The sequence below is a fragment of the Polypterus senegalus genome, chromosome 17 (assembly GCF_016835505.1).
Source record: "Polypterus senegalus isolate Bchr_013 chromosome 17, ASM1683550v1, whole genome shotgun sequence".
NCBI classification, from domain to species: Eukaryota; Metazoa; Chordata; class Cladistia; order Polypteriformes; family Polypteridae; genus Polypterus; species Polypterus senegalus.
In genome coordinates, this window is record NC_053170.1 from 11,040,786 (window position 1) to 11,055,757 (window position 14,972).

At 44.2% G+C, this 14,972-nt stretch overlaps 1 protein-coding gene across 1 annotated transcript in view; it reads left to right on the top strand.

Moving 5' to 3' along the window:
* Nucleotides 1-14,972, top strand: part of si:ch211-210g13.5 (inactive phospholipase C-like protein 2) — a 146,875-nt gene that overhangs the window by 82,908 nt on the left and 48,995 nt on the right. The window lies entirely within an intron of this gene.

The window sequence follows — 14,972 nt, forward strand, 5'->3', positions numbered from 1 at the left end:
CCCACTGCAGGGCACACACACCAAGCACACACTAGGGACAGTTTCAAATCGCCTAAAACTGTTAATTAATTAATTAATCAATTAATTGTTAATTAAAACTGGCCCTCCAGGACCGAAGCTGGACACCCCTGCCTTAAGATGTCCCCTATGCACACATGTGTGACAACCTCTACATTTTCTGCACACTATATATATATATATATATATATATATATATATATAGATGAATTTTCCATTTCTGCCCATTAATCCACACTAAATAACCCAATATGACAGAGTAATGACTTGTTTTCAGAAAGGTTTGCAAATTTATTGAAAATCAAAAACAGAAACCTCTCATTCCTAAAAGTACCCAGCCCCTTAACTCAGTACTTTGTAGAAGCCCCCATCTGTAGCAGCTCTGGCTGTGAGTTTTCTTCGTATGTCTCTACAAGCTTTGCACACCTGGGTTTGGGCAGTCAATCCCAGTTCACCCCTCTCAGGCTCTCCTTTAGATTGGATGGGCAGTGTCTGTGAAACTTCAGGTGTTTCCACACATGGTCTATGGAGTTTAGGCCACTCAAGGGTGCCCGGAGACTTATCCTTGTGCCACTCCAGTGTGGCCTCGGCTGTAAACTTCAGGTCATTGTCGTGCTGAAAAATGAACCGTCACCCCTCTGTGAGGTTGCAGGTTCTCTTCAAGGATTTCTTTCATTTATCCTGCCCACAATTCTGACCAGTCTCCCTGTCCCTACACTGCCATAGCTTGATGCTGCCACCACCGCCATGCTTTACCGTAGGGATGGCATCAGACAGGTGATGAGCAGCACCCGGTCCTTGGAGTTCTTCCTGAAAAGTTCAATTTTTGTCTCGTCAGATGAGAGATTTTTTTTTCCCCCTTTCACACTCTCTGTTTCCTTTAAATGCCATTTGGGGAACTCTAAGTGGGTTGTCATATGTCTTTTATTAAAGAGTGGCTTCTGACACAGCCGTCCATCTGACAAGGGACTTCTGAAGCTCTTGTTAGTCTTTGGAGTTAAAGCCACTGCTAAATCACAACGTGACACGTTGAAAACTCACAGAATTCAGTTCAAAGTCATGGCTGGGCACAACATCATCCACATCTTTGAAAGTATCTGTCTATCTATCTATCATATAGTGCCTTTCATCTATCTATCTATCTATCTATCTATCTATCTATCGTGCCTTTCACCTATCTATCTATCTATCTATTATATAGTGCCTTCTATCTATCTATCTATCTATCTATCTATCTATCTATTATATAGTGCCTTTCACCTATCTATCTATCCATCTATCTATCTATCTATCTATCTATCTATCTATCTATCTATCTATCTCTATCTATCTATATCTATCTATCTATCTATCTATCTATATCTATCTATCTATCTATCTATCTATCTATATAGTGCCTTTCATCTATCTATCTATCTATCTATCTATCTATCTATCTATCTATCTATCTATCTATCATAGTGCCTTTATCTATCTATCTATCTATCTATCTATCTATCTATCTATCTATCTATATCATATAGTGCCTTTCACCTATCTATCTATCTATCTATCTATCTATCTATCTATCTATCTATCTATCTATCTATCTATCTATCTATCTATCTATATATATAGTGCCTTTCACCTATCTATCTATCTATCTATCTATCTATCTATCTATATATCTATTATATAGTGCCTTTCACCTATCTATCTATCTATCTATCTATCTATCTATCTATCTATCTATCTATCTATCTATCTATCATATAGTGCCTTTCACCTATCTATCTATCTATCTATCTGATCCACGTCCCTGTGATAAATAATAGAAGCACAAAGTGGCTAGAAGGGAGAAAGAAAAGACGGCTGGAGGTTAAGAAGGAGAGAAGGCAGAAAGCAGGGAGGAGAAAGCCGGTGCGTGAACGTGCGCAGGTACTTGTTGTAGAGCTGAGCAGTGAGCCTGGGTGTCTGGCTGGCACCCCGGGAGCAGTCTGTAGTGATCGCTCCCGCTGAGCATTAGTGAGGAGCGGGAGTCGGGACTTGGGAAATGAATCCCACCAGCGTGAGCACCCTGGTCGCTGGGGAGCCCATGTCATGGTCTGGTGGAGCCCACTGTAGCCAGGGATCGGTGAGATGAACAGTTGAACAGACCAGAAGAAAGCAGCAGAGAGAAGGTCACCTGCAGGTAAGGTGCATAGCCTGAACAGGAGAAGCAGAGGAGTCACCAGTAGAAAGAAGGCACCGGGCTTTGTTTTTAAAACAACAACAACATTTATTTCTATAGCACATTTTCATACAAATAGTGAAGTTCAAAGTGCTTTACATGATGAAGAAAGAGAAAAAAGACAAAGTAAGAATTAAAATCAGAGAACACTAATTAACATAGAATAAGAGTAAGGTACGATGGCCAAGGAGGACAGAATGAAACACAAAATCTGCAGGGGTTCTGAGGTCACAAGACCACCCAGCCCCCTCTGGGCATTCTACCTAACATCAATGATCAGCCCTCTTTGTATTTAGGGTTCTCATGGAAGGACTTGATGATGACGGTCACGTGGACCTCTGGCCTTTAATCCATCAATGTAGGAACATCACGGTGCTTTGATCAGGTGGTGGTGGCGCAGATCGAGCAGAAGAGAGAGTAGGGGTCAGTACGGATTTTAGAGCCACCATGAATAGTAATGATGATGAATTGAACATACAGAGTATCAGGATTAAATGAAGGTGAAGTTATGAGAAGGCCATGTTACAGTAATGTGTTTTCAGCAGTGTTTTAAAGTGCTCTACTGTATCAGCCTGGTGAATTCCTACTGGCAGGCTATTCCAGATTTTAGGTGCATAACAGCAGAAGGCCGCCCCACCTCACCACTTCTTTTAAGTTTTGCTCTTGGAATTCTAAGGAGACACTCATTTGAAGATCTAAGGTTACGATTTGGAATATAAAATGTCAGACACTCCGATATATAAGATGGAGCAGATTATTGAAGGCTTTGTAAACCATTAGCAGAATTTTAAAGTCAATCCTGAATGACACAGGTAACCACTGTAGTGACGCTCAGACTGGGGTGATGTGCTCGGATTTTCTTTTCCTAGTTAAGATTCTAGCAGCTCCATTCTGCACTCGTTGTAAACGATTTATGTCTTTTTCGGGTGGTCCTGAGAGGAGAGCGTTGCAGTAATCTAGTCGACTGAAAACAAAAGCGTGAACTCATTTCTCAGCATCTTTCAATGATATAAGAGGTCTAACTTTACTTATGTTTCTTAAGTGAAAAAATGCTGTCCTAGTGGTCTGATGAATATAAGGACGACTTCCAGCCATTATTTTAACCTCGTTTGCCTGTTTTTATTGGATTATTTATTTAAAGATTCTAAGACACAGCACTATTTATTTGGACACTGCTTTATATTTTGTTGTTTTTAATAAAAGCCCTTTGCACTTTTTGCTCCATCCCCTTGCTCTGGTGTGCCTCAGTGTCCAGGTCATCGGTGACATTACCGACAGTGCCGGGTTCAGAGCTCCTAGAAGCAAGATGGGAAGCGTGGAGTGGAGCCCCCATCGCCACAGACTGTCCCCCCTTCTCCTGTTTGCACCGGTGGCTCTGCCTTGAATATCCTAAAACGTATCGAGAGCCCTGCCGGCCACTGGCTTGAGTCTGTGTGGAAATCAAAGCCACGACTGGCCTGTTCATGTTTTGAAAGACCTGCTCCATTCTAGAAGTTCAGTGTGGCGTAGTAATGAAGGCTTTGGACTTCAAACCCTCAGGCTTTGGGTTCAAATCCCAGGACTGACACATCACTGTGTGTGTGAACCTGAGCAGCTCACTTGACTCGCCTGGGCTCCAATTAGAAAAAGAAATGGAGCCAAGTGAATCATAAATGGATGAAGTTGTCAGCCAAATAAGTAGACGTTCATTTAGTCAGGACAGACGTCTGGCATCTGCTGAGATGTTGGGCAGATAACTTTACAGTAAAAAGGTTTGCTGTTCTGAGGGCTGCAGTGCAGGTCAGCGTAGGGGGGCCGTTGACCTTTCTGTACTACTGATCGGCGTGCCGCTGGTCAGCTGGTTCCTTGTCTCATTTCCTGTTCTTCCATGTGGCTAGGACCTGATCTGTGTGACCGGAGAGTCACCTCGGGCCACTTACCACACCCGCTGTCCTTTTTATTTTTGTCCCCACAGCAGTACAAGACACAGCATTTCCTAGATTCTTATTTCATTTTGTGCAAAAAGACATCAGGATGTGGCGCCGACCCTCCTCAGTGCTTCAAACTGGAAGGATTTCTGTCTGCTTGTTAATTTTTCAAACCTGCATATCCCTGGACTGGGAGCCAATCCATCGCAGGGTGCACACACACACATCAAGGGTTAATTTAACTGGAGCCCCCGGAAAAGGCCGCAGAGAGAGGATACCATCTCCCAGCAGCGCCACCACTGCACCACTCAGTTTACAGCCAACAGGCATTAAGCAGAGCCATCTTAACAGTGGGGGCTGGGTGGTCCCGTGACCTTGGAACCCCTGCAGATTTATTTATTTTTAATGTTTCTGTCCTACTGACCATCCCACCCTACTTTATTCTTTATTACTAATTATTTAGTATTGACTAATCTTGTTTTTATTTTTTTTATAAACTTTCCTTTCTTCATCTTGTAAAGCACTTTGATCTTTGGTGTGTGTGTGCCCTGCGGTGGGCTGGCACCCTGCCTGGGGATTTGTTCCTGCCTTGCGCCCTGTGCTGGCTGGGAGTGGCTCCAGCAGACCCCCGTGACCCTGTGTTAGGATATAGCAGGTTGGAAAAGATAGACAGACAGACAGATATATAGATAGATAGATAGATAGATAGATATGAAAGGCGCTATATAATAGATAGATAGATAGATAGATGTGAAAGGCACTATATAATAGATAGATAGATAGATAGATAGATAGGAAAGGCATTAGATAGATAGATAGATAGATAGATAGATAGATAGATAGATAGATATGAAAGGCACTATATAATAGATAGATAGATAGATAGATAGATAGATATGAAAGACACTATATAATAGATAGATAGATAGATAGTGTAAAAGGCGCTATATAGCACCCGACCCGGCACAGACCACGCAGAGGCACGTGTACAAAACACAGGCTTTATTGTTTTTTCTTCACCAGTGGGCGCACGTCTTCCCCGTGACCCACAGGCAATACACAGTCCCAAAAGCACCAAACAAACTACAACCAACCCTTTCTGCCACCACCGCTCCTCCCAGGCAACCTCGTCCTCTTCCTCTTGATTCTGGCCCAGAATGGAGGGAGGTTGCCTGCTTTATAGCCCACCCAGAAGTGCTCCAGGTGCCTGACCAGCTGGTCTTAATTGCACTACCGTGTGGGGCTGGTAAGTCGTCCATTGTAGCGGCTGGCTCTCCGCAGCACCCCCCTAGCGGCCACCCCATCTCCCAACCGGGCTGTGGTGGACTCCATGTCCCATGGAGCCACGGGGGAGACTGAGGAAGGACCCACGGCCAGGGAGGCTGCCCCCAGGCACCCCGGGGGAGGCATTGCACTGTCCATGGTGGCTCCCCCGGGACGTATGTATCAGAGGTGTCCCGGCCGGGCATGGGACCTGGCTGTCCATCACAATAGATAGATAGATAGTGTGGTCCATGGCCGGCCATTTATCCCGGCCAATACCCCCAGGCCGCCAGAGGGAGCCATCCCTGCAACGTGGAGATGCCCCGGGTTACAGCAGACCATCATGGACCTTGGAGTTTTTATTAACAGCCCTGCTGGATACCATGGGGACTAGCAGAAGTCGCTGTGGCGAGACTTGGGGAGTGCTACGTACCCTATAACCCAGAAGTACGTCCTGGTCACATGAGCAGTAGGAATGATGTGCTTCCAGGGTGAAGAGAAGAAACAGACCCTGTAGCTGACCCGGAAGTGAAAGGGAATCTCATGGACTGTATGGTGGATTCACTTCCGGGTCAGGAGATATAAAAGGAACATGGGAACTCCCAGACGACGAGCTGAGCTGGGTGGTAGGAGGGCAACGCGTCTGGCAGTCGGAGGATTGATTATTATTATTATTTGGTTATTAATGAGTAGTGTGGAGTGGAGGGTGCTTGGTGCACATAATTATTATAATAAAAAGAATTGTTGTACTTTTACCTGGTGTTTGGTGTGGTACCTGAGGGTTCAAGGGAGCGATAGCGCCCCCTACTGTCACAATAGATATAGATAGATAGATATGAAAGGCACTATATCATAGATAGATACTTCATTAATCCAAAGGGGAAATTCTGAAATGACTGAGATTTGTATGAAAATGTGCTATAGAAATACAAAAAAATGAATGGGCACAATGGGCACTGGCCAGGGGCACCAGGAACACAGGGGCCCACCATGTTTCTGATGCCTATGTATGTTTTGCTATCAAAACAAAGCACTACTTTGCCCCAGGATCCTATAATGCTGGTAAGACAGCCCTGGCATTAAGTGAAGATTTTTAAAAGTGTAAGGGTATATGTGCTCTCCTTGGCATTTGACGATTCTTTATTGGTTCCTCATTGCTGGACAAAGCAGCATTTCATTCCGGGACGGGGTCTTTACATATGAAGTTGGTTCTTTGTGCTTTGAAAAACTTCCTTAGAAAAAAAAAATATTTAATGCATGTACAGTACAGAGTAAGAAAACCTAGAATTAGTATTGTATGCAGCAAGAGTCCTTTTAGAATCAGGACCCATTACTGTTTCACAAATCTGTTTCCATCTATTCATGGTTATTCACTGTTACAGATCTAAATAAATAAAAGGTTTTTTCCGGATCCTTCATGTGGAGGAGTTCATTCAGAAACACAAATGGAGGTTCGCAGTGGCTGCAGGTTTTTGTTCCAACCCAGTTTCTTAATGAGAAGTCAATTTTTGCTGATGAAGCCACTTATTGCCTAAGTGACGTTTTGATGCTTCATTTTAGTGGTCTCGCTTGTTAAACTTCCCCACCCTTGATTGTTTATTTCAATCTTAAAGAGCTGCATTCACTGTTTTAATGGCTCCTTATTAGCAATAAGATGTAAATGACAAAGCAGCCAGCAGTTCTCCATCTCGCTTTTTTTCATTTACATCTCTGTGGGTTCATCATGCACTATTTGATTTAATAAAACACTTAATAGAAAGTGTGACAGACTTCAAATCATTTGGGTGACATTCTTGCGAAGGGAAAAAAAATCTACGATATAAGAACCTTACCTTGCTACGGAAGCCGAGAGAGGACGTGCAATATCGTTATTTTTTTTAAATTGTCTCCTCGAGATAACGGAATAATTTTATCGAGATCTCGATAAAACAAAAGATCTCGTTTTCTCGTAATTATGAAATAAGCCACGTCCTGTTTGAAATGGCAGAAGAGCAGAACTGTATTGATCAGCGTGTCACATTTTTGTTCAATCAAGGGCTGACTGAAGTTTAGAAAATAATAACGTTAGTGTCCGTCATTTAAGAAGACGGTTAACAAGGCTTCAGCTGTATAGGCGTCGCAATCTACGCGAGCCTGATGCCAGGAGCCAAGGTTAAGTTCGTTTTCTCGAGATCGCGATAAAGTTATTCCGTTATGTCACGAAAACAAATTTTAATTTTCTCGAAGTTTCGATAAAATTAGTCTGTTATCTCAAGAAGACAATAAAAAAAAATAACGGTATTGCACCTCCTCTCTCGGCTTCATTATGAGATTGGCAAGGATTGGTTTCTAATTAAGCAACTGGGTTGGAATGAAAAGCTGTAGCCACTGCTGCTCTCCAGGACCGACATTGCCCACCCCTGCCCTATGGCATCGCCCTGAAGATCCACTCTGACGCCATTAGTTTTTGCGAGTGTGGACTGGCGCTGATGTCTTCCTTGTGTCCACTGATGTGGAGATTACCCGCCAGCTGCTTGCGATCTTTATGATAGACTGACCAGGCTCAGGATTTGGTGAATGTATCTAAACAACGCCATACGCAATATTAAACAAGGAAGTAAAAAGAGAAAAGAACTTGAAATGATGGGAGATTTGGAATGACGTTAGTTGCTAGTGCCTCGCGAGAGTGGTCCATCCTCTTTTGGCTGCCCTCGAGAAGAGGAGTATATAGAGGGGACTGGGCAGTCTAATGGTCTGGAATCCCTACAGATTTTATTTTTTTTCACCAGCTGTCTGGAGTTTTTTTTTTTTCTGTCCACCCTGGCCATTAGACCTTACTCTTATTCTATCCATCCATCCATTTTCTAACCCGCTGAATCCGAATAGGGTCACGGGGATCTGCTGGAGCCAATCCCAGCCAACACAGGGCACAAGGCAGGAACCAATCCAGGGCAGGGTGCCAACCCACCGCAGGACCTCTTATTCTATGTTAATTAATGTTGACTTATTTTTCTATTCTTCATTATGTAAAGCACTTTGAGCTACCTTTTGTATGAAAATGTGCTATAGAAATAAATGTTGTGTTGTGGTAGTCTGTGGCGCTTAACACGAATCTGTGCTGGCATTGCTAACGACGAGGCTTTTATTTATCTACGAAACCTAATGAAATAAAAATGGAACTGCAGTCAATTGATAAACTTTAAAGCCGATGTCAGGTCACGTGACTTTGCGGGCTCTGTCAGATTTGCAGATCACTGTCGCCGATCTCGTCACTACGCCGCGTGTCAAATTACAATGCTGAAAAATGGCATTGTCTTGTGACAGACTGCAGCCGCATGAGCCCGTACCCCGCCGGACGCCTTATCGCTTCTCTTGATCATCTGTATGAAAGGCTTCCAAAGGAAAGATAACAAGAGAGGCAAAATGTATCAGTTTTTGTGATTAGATGGGGCAACGTGGTCTTTTGTCATTCCCACCATGTGACAGAGTGGCTTACAGTCCACCCCAGGATGGGATTTTATTATTATTACTATTTTTTTTTTTATCGGTGAGAGCCGATGTCAGGTTACGTGACTTTGTGACGTGAGCTTTGTCAGATTTGCCGATCACAGTCGCTGATCTCGTCACTCCGCCGTGTCAAATTACAATGTTGAAAAATTGCAGGGCATTCAGGGCTGTCTTAATAGTGTTATAGACCCCCCTGGGGCAAAGTAGTGCACTGGGCCCCTACTCTGATAGCAAAACAGAAACATACATAGGCATCAGAAACATTGTGGGTCCCTAGGGTCCTGGAGACCCCGGCCAGTGTCCTTTGTGCCCAGATGGCCCTGCATTCTATGTCGCGTTTACTGAATGAGTGACAATCGTCTCCATTTTCTGACAAGCAATAGCGTGTTGCCACACAGAGCTGGCGCTTTACTGAGTGTTAATGGCTGCAGCTATAGTTCGTCTGCAATCTCTGCCCCATTATTTCTTTTCTCCGTTCAGTTATAAAAAACGAGACATCCCACAGGCGCGCTTCTCTTCTATTTTTGAGGTCTGTCTGACGAAGCCGGTGCTGTATGAAGGGTTCACAGCTGCAGGGGGCTCAGCAACAATCTCTGCTCCTTTATTTATTTTTTCCATTATAGTTTGTAAAATGTGGGACGTCAAACAGATGGGCTTCTCTTCTTTTGGTGAGGTCCACGACCCCACAATGCCGCCTGACGGAGCCGGCGCTGTATTGCTGCTCTATTCGGGGTTAATAGCCGCGATGCGTTCAGCCGCAGTCTCGCCACTCGTTTTCTTTTTTCATTTCTCTTTTAGTACGTGAAACACGAGACGTCAAAAGCACAAGCGTTTGTTCTATTTTTTTTTTTTTAATCAAATTTTTATTTGCAAAGTATAAGTCGTAAACAATTGCAACAGCTTACAGAAAGGTACTGTAAGAGCGGGTGTTAAGAGTCCGCTACTCTCCTTACCAGAATTCGGCGTCGGTTCTTCCTGGCTTGCGGGCGACCTCGGTAGCGTAGCCGACTGAGTCTTCGATGTGTGGAAAGGCGCAAAGAGATGGCCAGCCTGCAGTTTTGTGGACTATTTGCCAGTTATATTTATTTCTTTAATAATACATCAGTGGAGATACCGCACTGAGCTACACAAGAACACTTCTCTTTTTTTTTTCTATCTCCCTACTCCACCCACCAAATTTCTCCTCCCTTAAATAACCTATCAATTAACTTTATTGGAATTTCCCGACATGAACCCCTGCGCACAGTACATTACACTGGATATCTCTTCTATTTGTGAGGTTCAAAACACACGTGTTCCTTAATCCTTGTCGCTACATTCTATGCGTTACAGAACCGAGCTGCTCATTGGTGTGTTCATCTGTCGCACACAAACAGCCCACCCCTTCGACCAACTAGAAAATGGAACCTGTTTGATCTCGTTGGAGCGAAACGTGAACGAGTGGCTCTCGGTCATGGGGTTTGTCACATTAGGCGATCGTCTATGAGGGGCGCACCGCCGACTGCCTCCGACTGGCCAAGACTAATAAACGAAGGCTATACGACTGTAAAGTGCTAACCGCGGGACCATCTTCCTGCCGTGACATGCGGTGAAGTTCATGGCTGGCGAGGCACTGACTCCTTCAGAGTCAGATTTACAAATATATGAACCCAAAAGAGTCGCTTATTCACTACTCAATTGACAGCCTGCACATTGACTACTGGTTATATGTTTCATATCTCATCAGCATTCTTTACACACACACACAGGTAAGGCGCATATTTGGCTAAGAAAGAACGTTACATTTCTAGCGGAGAGAGAGAGCGCATTTGCTCCTCACCCTGAATGTGTTCTAAATTTGCCGTTGCAATTCCACAATTCATACTCCTTCATTTACAAATAAAAGTAAGACCATAAGCCTTTTATTGTATTGAAGTCCCCGCGCCTATCCTTCTCCCTGAAAATCTCCGCCACTTTCTTGTAAAAGTCCTCCTTATTTTTCTTTAGTTTTAAAAGTCTTAATCCGGCGGTTCTCAACCTGTGGGGCGAAGTAACAATAAAGGGGGCGTGCGAAGATGTGAAAAAAAGAAAACAAGAATCGAAAATATGAAAAATACATCTATTGAAAGCAAAACAAATTAACTTAAACTACATTCTGATACTAGAAAAATATAGAGTTAGATAAACGTCGATAAAAGTTAAGTAGGTATAATAAAACTTGTAGTGGTGTATGGGCAGCAACAAATATAGGAATAAATTTTATTAGGGTTTCAAACGGGGGGCGCGATTAAAACTGTTATGGAAACTTGGGTCGCAAATACTTAAAGGTTGAGAAACACTGTGACTTAATCTTCCATTTTGGCGCTCAGTTGGAGCAAAAAATAAACAGACCGCTGCAGGGCACTTGACTTTCTGATATCGCTAACTTATTGGCGCCGAGAGCCTCTGTGTAGAAGAACAGCAGCAACGAGCACCTGTTGGGCTCACATGCGCCCCCTTCAGGGCGGCACGGTACTGTCTGCCTCACCTCGTGCCTTTTCGCTGCGGTTTTATTTCCGATCAGCGAGACTAAATATGTCACACACATTCATTAAAGATATTAGAAAGTCAGGGTGTATAATAAGCAAGTCTACAAACCTTATATTGGCACCATACAGAGAGACACGCGCCAATCGCACTCATCAGCCCCGTGAGTGAGGAAGAGCGCAGTCCGAGGGGAGGTGAGGCTCGTCGCTTGTTTCTCCCCTGTATTTGAACAGGAAATGCGCAAATTCAGCGATTTTGACTATAGAAATTATCACAATTATTGGAATCATACAGAAAGTAAATTAAAAGTACAGACCAGTGGACACATTTATTTTTTGTTATCATTATTATTAGTTTGTTTGCTTCTCATGATGTCCTTAAGTCCCAAACATTATGGAGGGCACCGTATATATGAAAAAGAGTCTGGACTCTGGACTGACATTTGATGCCAAGCAGGGAAGACATCAAAAGACACTGATATCTGGCAGACCTGAATGGGCAAGAAGGAGCATAGCACCTCATGCATGTCTCCATATGCAGGTGCTGAACTATTGACTACTCGGTCGACGGGCATCAAGGACTTGAATTTAATGTGTGCTATCACATTCAGCAGATATAGTGATCTGAAGAACAGAGTGACATACGCCCGTCATGGCTGCTTGAATAGGTTGGGGAGTCCACCCCGCATACTGTGATATGGATCTTCAACAACAAAAGAGTAATCACATAAGACTGAGCCGAAATCTGACTGGCTAACAAAATGAACACTTAGGTTTATATAGGTGGAAAACAGGAAGGGGTGGGATCTCGGGCAGAAATGAGGTCTGCAGGAGGGTGTGACGAAGAAGTGGAAGTAGGTGGAGTCTTAATTGGTTTTTCCTTCTGGTGGTCTGTGAAAGATGGGAAAAAAGGTGTCAGTACCATTCATCACCCCCTGTCTCTGTACCTTACTCCCAGTTAAGCCCTTAGACGGCCTTCCATGTGCATGTGTGTGGCAGCATTTTGGACCATCTACAGTGGCACGACAGCACCGGAGGGTCCTCCTGCTAGTAGTGAGTTTCAGTAATCCAGACATGAGAAGACCAAAGTCTGGACCAGAAGCTGTGCTGCATACTTATAGTCAGATAAGACCTGAGACCCGAGATACCATACCAACATGGTCAGGTAGAGAAAGCTGATCATCCAGCACCACCCCAAAGGGGTCAGGCTGCACACTGACTTGGCAGGCGTTGGTGACAATGAGCCAAGCTGTGCAGGGATGGCGAGTCCAACAGGCCAGGATAACAAGAAGCTCCATCTTTGCCATGTTGAGGTGCATATGAAAATTGGGTGTTTGGGCTTTGAAAACATTCTTGATATGTGGACCAAGCAGGAACCTTTAATGTAGTATAGTAGGCAGGATCTTAGCAGACCAACTTAGCCTGTGTGATTATATGCAGTTTGGTCCTTCTAAAATGAGGAACCAGCTGGGATTTCACAAATTTGTTATTGTCGATCCATGGCTATCTATCTCTTAGGTCCTAATTTGGGATCCTTAGGTGGTTCATCGTTTGGGGGTTGGCATGTGTTGGGGTGGGGGGTGGCAATACACTGTACATTTTAAATATGCCCTCAAAACCTTTCTTTTCAAACTGGCATACCAATTATGAATTTAACACTGTTACTGCCTCTTATTTTTGATGTTTGCTACTCTGTACCATATTGCGATTTGATTTTATCATCTTCTTTGTTTTTCTATCTTATTATCCATCCATCCATTATCCAAACTGCTATATCCTAGCTACAGGGTCACATGGGTCTACTGGAGCCAATCCCAGCCAACACAGGGCGCAAGGCACGAAAAACAAACCCTGGGCAGGGCGCCAGCCCACCACAGGGCACACACACACACACACCAAGCACACACTAGGGACAATTTAGGATCACCAATGCACCTAACCTGCATGTCTTTGGACTGTGGGAGGAATGCGGAGCACCCGGAGGAAACCCACACAGACACGGGGAGAACATGCAAACTCCATGCAGGGAGGACCCAGGAAGTGAACCCGGGCCTCCTAACTGCAAGGTAACAGTGCTACCCACTGTGTCACCGTGCCACCCTTTATCTTATTCCTGTTGTTTAATTTCATTGTAAGGTGACATTAAGTGTGAAGAAGTGTGATTATATGCAGATTGGTCCTTCTAAAATGAGGAACCAGCTAGGATTTCACAAATCTGTTACCGTCGATCCACGGCTATTTATGGAACCTCTTAGGTCCTATTTTGGGATCCTGAGGTGGATCGTTGTGTGGGGTGGTGTGGCAATGCACAGTATCAATCTTTAAAGATTCAAATTAAATTGAAGGTTCTCTCTGGAACCTTCATCTGGCTGGATCTTTTGGAACCATAGCACAGGGGCGTCACTGGCTTCAGTACTTATTAGGGGCCTTGCCCCCCCCAACCCCACCCTGTTAATGCAACATATGTGTTAGATGGAAAGCCTTAGGGAGGCTGGAATTTTCTGTGTAGTCGGCTATGCATCTCAGAATTCAGGGGCTCAAAGCCTAAATCTATTGAGCTGGTTGAGGGGAGCTCTCCTAGATTAGGGTCTAAAGACCTGGAAGCCCCCCCTACCCCCCTAATGAGATGTCACTGCTACATAGAATCACTACGGCAACCAGTTCAGAATGCTCATCTATAGTAACATGAACATCTCTGGGTTGTGGGTGGGAAAAAGAACGTGAAGACAATTTGACTCCTAAAGACGTTGCTTCTTCTCGGGTCATCCCAGCAGGAGGACCGGATGAAGTCCAGAAATGGCAGAGTCAGTGGGGTAAAAAAAAAAAAAAGTTTGAATGCCCAGTTTGAATTAGTGTCTGCATTTGTTTAGTGGCCGACGGACGCATTATCAGATAAAAAATACTTATAATATTAAAGAAGCTTTGAAAATCGCTTCTGTAATAAAAGTAATCTAGTAATTGGTAAAGGAATTAGAGGCTTTATGTAAGCGCTCTGATGAGGCAGGACGGAGATACCCTCACGCGTGCTGAGGTGATTACTTCTCAGCATCCCCATAGATGTCATCACGACACACAATACCCTCAAACCTGCTTAATCCAGTTTTGTGATGGACTGGCACCCCATCCAGGGCAGGTTAATGCCCTACATCTGGGGCCAGTCTCCTCTCCACCCAAACAACTGGGCCCACGCAAGACTTTAGAAATGTATGTTTATGGTGAATTATTAAAGAAATACATCAGCCAATGAGGCCTTGAGGTGGTGACCCTAACCTCAATGACAGACCCCGACAATGCGACTGAACCCACCGTGCCCGTAGCCTTTATACGGACCCCCGGCTCTGTCAGGCAGCACGCTATTGGCTATCGGAAAAGCGCGGCAAACTTCGAAATGCGAAGCTGTGCTCAGGCAGTTGGACATGTCCTGTGATAACTTGTCACGTAAACTGTGTGACAGATTGAGGGCGCTATCGTCCTCTTGAACCCTCAGACTATATGCCAGACACCAGATAAAAGTCCAGAATAATGACTTTTTATTAATCAACAGTGCATAAAGCACCCTGCTCTCCACAATACTCATAAATCACA